Source organism: Vombatus ursinus, unplaced genomic scaffold (assembly GCF_900497805.2).
Source record: "Vombatus ursinus unplaced genomic scaffold, bare-nosed wombat genome assembly UNPS02003567.1, whole genome shotgun sequence".
NCBI classification, from domain to species: domain Eukaryota; kingdom Metazoa; phylum Chordata; class Mammalia; order Diprotodontia; family Vombatidae; genus Vombatus; species Vombatus ursinus.
This window is the reverse complement of record NW_020943345.1, coordinates 2151-11778: the sequence shown is the minus strand read 5'-3', so window position 1 is coordinate 11778 and position 9628 is coordinate 2151.

Genomic DNA, 9628 nt, shown 5'->3' with positions numbered 1-9628 from the left:
TGACAGAGAAAAGATGGACTAGAGATGCAGACCAAAACATACATCTTGAACATGACCAGACTAAAAACTTGTTTTGCTTGATTATGTATATTTAGAATAAGAATTTTATTTTACTTTTTTTTGTACTGAGGGACTAGTGGAAAAGAGTAATTGAGACAAATAAGAAAGAGAGGGAAGGGGGGAAGAAAAAGTGAAGTCACTGAGGAATTCTATTTTAATATAAAAATATATAAAAAATAAAGTTTCTTTTTTCAAAGACACCAACCAATGAACAGAATTTGCAGAAGCAAATTTAGCCTTGTTGTAAGAAACTTCCCTAAAATTAGAACTTTCTAAAAGGAGAAGGGGCTGCCTCAAGTTTCAAAGGTTTTCAAATACTACTGCAGAGAAGTGCAAAAGAAATTTTAAACTGACACAATCCAGTTTCTGTAATATGACCAACTTTTCTGTTTCCTAATGAAAAGTTACTTATGTTTCAGATCATAAAGTGTTCATCTAGTCTAATGACATCAATTTACAAGTAAAAACCTGAATCCTAGATAAGTTTTGTAGTAGTAGCAGATACATGAACCTTCAATAAATTACAACTTAAGTGTATTATCAAGTGACCCAGTCACTTTGGTTTCATAAAAGATGAAGAGTTAGAATATGTGGCCCATAAGGTCTCTACCAATTCTAAGATTTCTATATTTGTTTATAAGAAATTTAGACACAATTCCTTCCATGTCAGGTCCTGTGAATTTAGAAAAATTAAAAGCAATTCTTTTTCTGTCTTGCTGTACAAAATTTTATAAATTGTGGCTGGTAGTGAGATGGAATAATGTTGGATATGTAATTAATGAACATATCACTTTATCAATCTTTTGTACTTCAAAACACTGGAAAAATATAGCAATAATCCATGTTATTTCCCAGAAAACCTACGTTATATGTTTGCTTTGAGATTCCAAAGAAAGAATGGTAAAAATAAAAATTATTTTAAAATACTTCTAAAGTTTAAAAAACAAAATGAAAAAGACTGTTTGAAGGAAGAAAACGTAAACAATTACCTGACATTAAAATCGTATACCAGGTCCCACTATAAATATATAAATTATAAATTTTGGTTTAATTATCAGAATATTATCACTTAGGCATTGATACTTGCCCATACCTAAAATAAATCTATTCTTTAGCTTTGCCTGTAAGAATCTAGTAATCCTAGAAAACTCTGGTTAATAGTTCAAGTTTTTTGTGATCCTGTAGTCTTTTCCTTTCTCTAGATTTGTACATACTGTACAAGACAAGGAGCTGTTATTGTATATAATATGTGAGTTTTTCAGTTGTTGGTATCCCCAGTGCTTAACATAGTGTCCAGCACACTGCAGGCTTTCAATAAATACTTGTTGGGAGATGTGATTGTTTTTTTATAACAAATGCATATACTTTGAATCTTTAAAAAGACTTACTTATCACCTAATCTGATTTGGACTTGGAGCCAGTTATTTTGGTACTTTTGAAACTTACTTTCAATTCTAATTTTTTATTAATTAATCTTCATCAAACTTAATAATATCATACAAAAGTTAATTAAAATTAATTTTAAGGCATTATAATTAAATTTCAACAACTGAATAATATTAATGAATCTTAATTTATGGGTACAGAATTTTTTTTATTTTCAAATTGTGTAATTTCCATATTTTTTGTTAAGATCAAATTGTATAAAAATGTTATTTTATCATTTTCACCTGACATAAAGGAGTGTGATTTTTAATAAGTATTAAATTATTAATGAGTTATGGGAAAAGGGGCAAATTTTTGTTTGTGGAGTTCAAGCAAACTCATTGATAAATTAAAAGAATTAAAAGTAGGGGCAGAAAAAATATGAAACGTTCTGAGAAAAATTAGGTTTGTGCTTTCCGGTTTTGAATAAATCTGAAAGCTTTTGGGAGGGAGTTGTATTTGGGGCTTATACGTGACCTGCAAAATGGCTGTAAAGGAGTGATAAACATTCTACGTACCTGTGTTATATACATGCAGTTCATCCACGATGCCTTCGTTGCCACCACCGAAAACTACGATAAGTTCTTTAATACATACAGCTCGATGACCATGTCGAGGCCGGGGTACAGGACCAGAGCAACCAACTACAGGTTTCCAGCGTGGTTGCAGGGTTAGAGATGAAGGGGCCGCTGCCTGCACTACGGCAGGTGCCGCAGCCATAGGAACTGAGTGAAAGAAACGACATGAAAATCTTTTGTCTCAAGTTTTTGTATAAAGTTCCCCCCAAAATAAAGACCTTATACAGTCTTTAAGCGGCATGAGTGCCGCCATTTTAGATTTAGATTTCTCTTTCTTCAGTCATTCAATATTCCTTACCATATATAATGACTTCACCCCCAGATCCAATAATGTTTCCGAATTTTCAATCGTCTGAAAGGAAAAAAACTTACTACCACTGTCCTAAACCTCCTCTTCAAAATTTCGAGAAAAGAATTATGGAAGACGCCATTTCCTGCCGGTTCTCCTCAGACTACCACTTACCGGAAATGGCTCACCTTGTTTCGTAATTCCACTTCCGCCCCATAATTCCTGGAAGGCGCTGACGTTATATATCCTCAAACGAATCTAAACAACTCTCTTACTTAAATATTCAAAAAGGCTTTTCCATCCCTGTCATGTTTATCCGTCCATATTTACCAAAATCCACTTGATATTTCACAAAACGATTACACCATCTTAATCCCCTGACAACCAATCTTATGTAAAAATAATCGACTTTAATAAGTTACTTATTTACGTAATGTGATTGCCCAGGAACACTAAAAAAATTTTTAAATTTTAAATTAAAAAAAATTCTCAAACCTGTAATGACAGCTGACAACTCTTAAGACTAACTAGCTTCATATTCCAAATTAAAAATATATACTGCCCATGATAAAATACCCTATAATTTCCCTATAATTTTGATGCAACTTAAAAATTGCAACATTAATTTTGAACAAAATGATTTAATTAAAAACTTACACAACTATTACCAAATATTTATTGAAATACATATAAAATTAAGAAAAAAATTAATGCAACTTTGAAAAAAACAAATAAAACCTTTCCCTTTGCTTTTTTACAGTCCAATGTCATTTGATAACACTTTGAATTACTTTCTTTTAACATCATGAAAGCATAACAACCGTTCTAGGCCCTATTTACACTCCCTTCTAAAAGCTTAAGCAACAACATTCAGAAAACAAACAAGTACCATATTGCAATATAAATGCTACAAATTCTCTTGGTTATTTATAATTGCTTACTCATAATTACCTTTTGAAAACACCCACATCATTCCCCTTCCTCAACTTCATAACCTACTTTACTGGTCAATTCACACAAGGTTCCTCTACCCTGAAAAAAAACCGCTCACTTGACCCATCCATCCCCACCTACTACCATCCTATATCTGTTCTGCCCTTTATAGCTAAATTCAAAAAGGCAATCTATAATGGGTGCTTCCGTTTCTCTGCTCCTGCTCTCTTCTTAACCCTTTCATGCCATCTTTCTGTGTGCGGGGGGGGGGGGGGCGTTATTCTTTGTGTTTAGCTTGTCATGTTGTAGTCACTATGTTTTCTTGGCATTGCTGCACTGCACTCTGCATCAGTCCATACAGATCTTTCTATATGCTTCTCTGTATCCATCATACACATCATTTCTTACAGCACAGTAACATTGCGTTGTGTTCATGTACCACAATTTGTTTATCCACTCCCCTGTTCCCAAGATGACGGTCATCTAATTTGTTTCCAATTCTTAGTGATCACAAAAAGTGCTGCTATAAATATTTTAGAGTATGTGGGGACTTCTTTCTTGTCATTGAGGTTACTGTTAACTCCAGTAATGGTGGCTCTGGTTCAAAAGGCTTTAGGCACCTTATTTGCATAATTCCAAATTGCTTTCTAAAATGATCGTAGAATTTTGCAGAAAAATATGATGCAAAGATTTACTATTTGACTATTTCCCTTCATATCCAAAGTGCATTAAATTTGTCTATACATTAGCTTTTTAGTATCATAGTAGAGTTATCTATCTCTTATTGATTAGGCTTACATTTTCTCTCCTGAGGAAGGTATGCAGAAGGTATACATAATCTGTTTGTCCAAAGTATCATTGATCTCTTACTTGCCGGATCCAAGGGCTTTTCCCTAGTCCTCATTCTCCTTGACATCTTGGCAGCCTTGGACATTATTGCTCACCCTCTCCTTGATCCTCTTTTCTTTCTAAGTTTCAGGATACCCCCCCTCTTAATTGTCCTACTACCTCACTGACCTCCTACCTTCCTACAGTTCTCGATCTCCTTCGCTGCTTCCTCCTCCAGATCACATACTCTTAACGGTAGGTAGTCCTCAGGTCTCTGTCCTTGGCTCTCTGCTCTTCTTCTAGACTACTTCATTGGGTGATGGCCTCAGCTTCTATGGATTCAATGGACACCCCTATGCTAATGATTCTTAAATCTTCCTTTCCTGGGCCAATCTCTGCTGATCTTCAATCTTACGTCTCCAATTGCTTTTCAGATATCTCAAGCTGAATATCCTGATACATTTTAAATTCATTATGTCCAAGCTAGAACTCTTTCTCTTTCCTGCTCAACCTTCACCCCTCTGAACTCCTGAGCCTCAAAACCTAGAAGTTATCCTTGATTCCCCCAACTCTTCTTTTAAGATGTCAGTTTCACCTTTTCAGCATTCCTCAAATGTCCTCCTTTCTCTCCTCTGACACTGTCATCACCCTGTTGCTGGCCATCATCACCTCTTACCTGGATTATTACTAAATATTGCCTTCTAGTAGGTTGGCCTGCCTCAAGTGTTTCCCTCCTTAATTCATTCGGGGCAAAGGGACATTTCTAAAATTCCGGTCCAATCATGTCATACTTACCTCAACTGAGTAAAATCTATCAGACTCTGTAGCCTCCAGAAGCAAATATAAAATAATGTGTTTGGCATTTAAAGCCCTTTTTGTCCTCTCCTACCATCATAATCCCTTACTGTCCTTCATGTATTCCCAGTGACACTGGACTCCTGGTTGTTCCACAATACAAACTGTTATTCAGCTCTAGGAATTTCATCTGGCTGTCTCCCAGAATGTTTTCTCTATTTTCTGATTATTGACCTCTCTAACTTCTTTTAAGTCCTAACTGAAATTCTACTTTCTATATGAAGCTTTCCATCTTAATTCCAGTGCCTTCCTTCTGTTAATTTTTCCCTATTTATCTGGTATAGAATTTCTTTATATAATAAGAGTATTTCTCTGTTGTTTCTCCCAGTAGACTGGGAATTCTTTGAGGTAAGGGGCTGTTTTTTTTTTCTTTTTTATTCCTCCATTGCTTAACACAGTAGTTGGCATAGAGTAGGCATTTAATAAATGTTGATTGATTGCTGCTCTCTTATCAGCAGCATCTATAGATTCAAGATTATGGTTCACACAGCACACACACCACAAACTCAGCTCAGAAGAGAAGAAAAGAATGACCCTATTCCTATTCCCTTTCTTTTACCTTAGCTCCAAGAAATGGATAAGGGGGGTTTGTTTATACTCTTGTACTATTTGTCCTCAGTTTCTTGTGCCCAAGTTTATCCCCAAAAGTTCAAATAGGATTCTGACTCTGAAGCCAGGATTTCAAAAGGTACAACAATGCAGGATATTGAAGTCCTGAAATGCCATTGTAACTGGATTTTGAGCCCAAGGGGGTGTTTTATGAGAACTGAAGTAAACTGTGAACATTAGAAGCATTTTGGGTTAGGGCTGACACTAACCCAAGTAATTGTTTCTGTGTAAAAAAAAAATGGCATGTGCTGCAGTCTGGGACTGTTAAATGTGCATGTTTGTGTTTGAGAAAGGTTTTGGGGACAACCATGAACATGACCTATGTAGGAGCCTCCTGACTATTTCTCTTTTGTGCTGTTTCTTTACTGAAAAGGGAAATTCCTCATCTGCTTAATTCAAAGCCTTACCTCTAACACTGTAACTACACACTTGCTTGTCAGATGTGACTTATGCCTGGAATGAAGAAGTTTTCCCCTCTGTCCATTGTTACTTCTGTCTTCCCTTTACAGCAAATTTGTATAGTCAAGAAGTTTTGTGAGTACAACACTAAATCTATGCCAATTTTTTCCAGCTAAATCTTTGGGCCCCAAGGATTGTTTATCCCAATCCAAAGTCTGAGTGAACCTGAAGGTAATGCTTTCTCTCTGTGATGGGCTGCAGTCTTACAAAAGGATAAAGAAGATTTAGTCTGTGATACTGGGACACAGTAGGGGGTCCATGTCAAGTAGTGCAGACCTTACCTGTTTTCTGTATATGAAGTAGAAATATGTGATTGTAGTAGTACATAATCCTATTCTACAATATTGCCACAATATCAGGTTTATTTATTTATTTTTTCTTTTTTGGCAAGGCAATTGGGGTTAAGTGACTTGCCCTGACTCACACAGCAAAATGCCGTATAACTTATGTTGCTGTTTTTCATAATATCATTCCTTTTTGAAGTAGGCAAAGATAGGAAACCATCACTTTTTCACTTTCCCCATGATTTAGAATATATTAGAGACGAATTCTTGATTTTTTTTGTTTCCAACATAAATCAGGAAAAAATGAATAGTTATGGATTTGGTAAGACTGGCCTTTTTTCACATCTTGGCCAGGAAAATATTACATGTCTAAATGAAACATGGTCATCATTAACAGTTTTGGATGGGTATTGAAATTCTATTTCATTACATTCCTAGATAATGAATAAGCTAAATGACCCAAGTTCATTGTCAACTCTCCTACATTAGTTGATTTGTATACACTGTAGTGGTTGGAAGATTTTTTTTGTCTGTTTAAAAAATTTTCTTTAAAATGCGTAATAGGGAAAGATAAGTGACCTTGGTAATTTTTCCTTAAGTGGGAGTAGGGACGTGAAAGTCATAATCTATTTCTCAAGGTTGTAAGATTCTACTGCCCTTTATCTCATTAGAAACTGAATTCTGTCACAGAATTTCAGAATTAATAATGACATAATAAAGCAGATTTGAAGGAAGAACACTCTGTTAAGGACAGTGAAGATACTCAGGAATTACCAAAGTATGTTTATATATTTATTTTATATTCATATTATTTTTGTTATATTATATGTATATATAATATATATAATACATATATAATGTCTCCCATTAATTTAGAGATAGAAATGGAACAAAAAGAGAAAAATAAGGTAATAATTTAAAAAACTCCTACATATAATAAATTTAAACCTTATGTTTTATATGTTAATTTCAGCATGAGATTTCATTCACAAATCCAAATGTATAGTAGGGAAAATTAATGTTTTTTTTTTGAGGAAGTATGAATTTTGTTCCTGTCAATGTACCAATATATGTATAGGAAAGTAGAATAAGCATTTACATAGTGGCTAATATGTGTCAGGAGGCACACATTTAGGGTTAGAGTTAGTGGTTCAGTAGGTAGAGTACTATGTTGATGAGTTAATTCGTGTGGGGGCAAGTCTGTTTCTTCAACTGTAAAATGAGTTGGAAAAATAAATGGCAAACCACCCCACCATCTTTGCCAAGAAAATCCCATAAACATCATGAAGAGTCCAACTGAATAACAACCATGAGCCAATTAATGTGGTAATCACTTTTTATAAATATTATCTCAAGATCTTCAAAACTGATGTAGGTGCTGTTATTATTTCCATTTTATAGATGAGGAAACTGATGCAAATACAAGGTAAATGAATTCCTCATGGTCACATAGCTAGTAAGTGTTTGAGACTGGATTTGAATTTAGGTCTTTCTCAGTTCAGGTCCCTAACCTCCACCTGAAGCCTCTTCCATATGAAAGTATAGAATACAAAAAAGTGGTTGAAAGCTATAGTCTTGACTGTGATTTAGTACAAGTTTTATAAGGAATATTTTTTCAACACTTATTACTTATATGATCCTGGATAAGTAAGTTAATATTGAGTTAACACACACACACATTTATTTATGTCAGTCATTGTGCTTAATGTTGCTGTCATTTGGGGCTTGAGCTTTAGTTTAAGTAAAGTTGGATGGGGTTGTTACTTGTTTGTATTTTACACCTGAGGAAACTGAGATTTAAGAGGCTTGATTCAAATTAATGAAATGAAGTAAGTCATTTTAATGTTACTGGAAACATATTTCAGTGGAATGAAAAACAAAACAAAATGACAGTTTTTTTCTGAAAATTTTTAATTTAATTTTGCCTTTGATTAGGATATGTTTAGGTCTGTTACAGTCTGTATTTAATTGTGCTTTATATGAGAAAGTGCATTTTAATTTTAATTTTTTAAATTTAAATTTTATGTTAGTAATGGTGTTGATCAGTTCAAAAATTTTAGATAGCATAAAAAGATGAGAAATGCATAAATAAAAATAAAGATATATTTGGTTTTTAAGAAGTTAAATTGATGAATTAAAAATAAGTTTTTGGTGCTAATTAAAATTGTTCATTGAAAAGCGTATTTTAATGTCATTCTTATTCATTTGAAATTATGTTTCTCTTTTACTTAAAGATATATATATATATACATATATATTTTTTGGAAAATAAATTTAAAAATTTTATTCATTGTATGTAGTTATGTCACTTATGATACTATTTTTTTTGTGGAAGGCTGAAGTTATTCTCAGGGTTTAAGCATAGTATAATGGGTTCATATTCTGTATTTAACAAATTTTGCATCTAGGATAGCCAATTTTAAATGCCTCTTTAATATAATTTATGTAATTATTTTGAATTTGTATTTGAAGAGGTTACTTGTCTCTGTGTAATACATTAACTGCCTTTAAAACTGAATAAAATCACAGATGAGGTAAGAAATATAAACATAACGAGTCTGGAAGTATATTTGTTGGTTACATTATTTATTTCCATTATGTTAATTTTTAAAGAAATAAAAGGTACATATTTGGACACAGGAACAAGAAGCAGGCATTTAGTAAAATGTTGCTAAATTAAACAGATGGTAAGTTTGCTTCTGGGTCCACATAAAATGATATGCAAAGTATACAATTTTAAAAAATTCAAAATTAATGTAATATTAAAGCCCTAAAGTTGTAGAGTTTTCCCAACTTTAGGAATTCTCAGCAGTTTCGAGTTTCATATATGAGTTAGTATTATTTACCCCAGTACAGGAATTCTGAAAACAGCTACTCTGCCAAATTTCTATGTTTTCTTGTTCAGGTAGATTTGTATTAATCCAGTTGTCCAGGCACGTGGCTGGAGTTACAGCGCAGGACTGCTGTGCATAGTTGAAATTGGAGATTTCAGGAACCAACGTTGTATTTTCATAGATCTGAGTTAGGTGTTCGTGCTGTTTGTGTATCAGTGAATCGTTTCTCAAGTGATTGTTGGGAAACTTTTTCCCAGATTTCCGACGGGGCTGGTATTTATAATCCGGATACTGTTCCCTGTGTTTAGCGCGCAACCGTTTGGCCTCATCAACGAACGGTTGCTTCTCGTTGTCTGACAGCAGCTTCCAAGTAAACCCTAAATGTTTACTGATTTCCGAGTTGTGCATTTTGGGATTTTCCAGGGCAACTTTCCGCCGCTGACTCCTTGACCATACCATAAAAGCATTCATAGG